Consider the following 2544-nt stretch of genomic DNA (forward strand, 5'->3'; position numbering starts at 1 on the left):
CTCTTTATCAACCAGTGTACAGTGCGGTAGTTCACGGCTGTGGCTACCTCTGTGTCGGCAGTCGGCAGGCAGTCCGTCCATCCATAATTGTATTATTATTATAATATATACCACCTAACCGTGGTTTTTTTTTCATTCTTTATACCGTCATAGTGTCATACTAGTTGTTACGAGTATACTACTATCTCTTTATCAACCAGTGTACAGTGCGGTAGTTCACGGCTGTGGCTACCTCTGTGTCGGCAGTCGGCAGGCAGTCCGTCCATCCATAATTGTATTATTATTATAATATATACCACCTAACCGTGGTTTTTTTTTCATTCTTTATACCGTCGTCATAGTGTCATACTAGTTGTTACGAGTATACTACTATCTCTTTATCAACCAGTGTACAGTGCGGTAGTTCACGGCTGTGGCTACCTCTGTGTCGGCACTCGGCAGGCAGTCCGTCCATCCATAATTGTATTATTATTATAATATATACCACCTAACCGTGGTTTTTTTTTCATTCTTTATACCGTCGTCATAGTGTCATACTAGTTGTTACGAGTATACTACTATCTCTTTATCAACCAGTGTACAGTGCGGTAGTTCACGGCTGTGGCTACCTCTGTGTCGGCAGTCGGCAGGCAGTCCGTCCATCCATAATTGTATTATTATTATAATATATACCACCTAACTGTGGTATTTTTTTTTCTTTCTTTATACCGTCGTCATAGTGTCATACTAGTTGTTACGAGTATACTACTATCTCTTTATCAACCAGTGTACAGTGCGGTAGTTCACGGCTGTGGCTACCTCTGTGTCGGCAGTCGGCAGGCAGTCCGTCCATCCATAATTGTATTATTATTATAATATATACCACCTAACCGTGGTTTTTTTATACCACCTAACCGTGGCAGTCCGTCCATAATTGTATACTAGTATCCAATCCATCCATCTCCATTGTTTACCTGAGGTGCCTTTTAGTTCTGCCTATAAAATATGGAGAACAAAAAAGTTGAGGTTCCAAAATTAGGGAAAGATCAAGATCCACTTCCACCTCGTGCTGAAGCTGCTGCCACTAGTCATGGCCGAGACGATGAAATGCCAGCAACGTCGTCTGCCAAGGCCGATGCCCAATGTCATAGTACAGAGCATGTCAAATCCAAAACACCAAATATCAGAAAAAAAAGGACTCCAAAACCTAAAATAAAATTGTCGGAGGAGAAGCGTAAACTTGCCAATATGCCATTTACCACACGGAGTGGCAAGGAACGGCTGAGGCCCTGGCCTATGTTCATGGCTAGTGGTTCAGCTTCACATGAGGATGGAAGCACTCAGCCTCTCGCTAGAAAACTGAAAAGACTCAAGCTGGCAAAAGCACCGCAAAGAACTGTGCGTTCTTTGAAATCCCAAATCCACAAGGAGAGTCCAATTGTGTCGTTTGCGATGCCTGACCTTCCCAACACTGGACGTGAAGAGCATGCGCCTTCCACTATTTGCATGCCCCCTGCAAGTGCTGGAAGGAGCACCCGCAGTCCAGTTCCTGATAGTCAGATTGAAGATGTCAGTGTTGAAGTACACCAGGATGAGGAGGATATGGGTGTTGCTGGCGCTGGGGAGGAAATTGACCAGGAGGATTCTGATGGTGAGGTGGTTTGTTTAAGTCAGGCACCCGGGGAGACACCTGTTGTCCGTGGGAGGAATATGGCCGTTGACATGCCAGGTGAAAATACCAAAAAAATCAGCTCTTCGGTGTGGAGGTATTTCACCAGAAATGCGGACAACAGGTGTCAAGCCGTGTGTTCCCTTTGTCAAGCTGTAATAAGTAGGGGTAAGGACGTTAACCACCTCGGAACATCCTCCCTTATACGTCACCTGCAGCGCATTCATAATAAGTCAGTGACAAGTTCAAAAACTTTGGGTGACAGCGGAAGCAGTCCACTGACCAGTAAATCCCTTCCTCTTGTAACCAAGCTCACGCAAACCACCCCACCAACTCCCTCAGTGTCAATTTCCTCCTTCCCCAGGAATGCCAATAGTCCTGCAGGCCATGTCACTGGCAAGTCTGACGAGTCCTCTCCTGCCTGTGATTCCTCCGATGCATCCTTGCGTGTAACGCCTACTGCTGCTGGCGCTGCTGTTGTTGCCGCTGGGAGTCGATGGTCATCCCAGAGGGGAAGTCGTAAGCCCACTTGTACTACTTCCAGTAAGCAATTGACTGTTCAACAGTCCTTTGCGAGGAAGATGAAATATCACAGCAGTCATCCTACTGCAAAGCGGATAACTGAGTCCTTGACAACTATGTTGGTGTTAGACGTGCGTCCGGTATCCGCCGTTAGTTCACAGGGAACTAGACAATTTATTGAGGCAGTGTGCCCCCGTTACCAAATACCATCTAGGTTCCACTTCTCTAGGCAGGCGATACCGAGAATGTACACGGACGTCAGAAAAAGACTCACCAGTGTCCTAAAAAATGCAGTTGTACCCAATGTCCACTTAACCACGGACATGTGGACAAGTGGAGCAGGGCAGGGTCAGGACTATATGACTGTGACAGCC

Source organism: Pseudophryne corroboree, chromosome 1 (assembly GCF_028390025.1).
Source record: "Pseudophryne corroboree isolate aPseCor3 chromosome 1, aPseCor3.hap2, whole genome shotgun sequence".
Lineage (NCBI taxonomy): Eukaryota > Metazoa > Chordata > Amphibia > Anura > Myobatrachidae > Pseudophryne > Pseudophryne corroboree.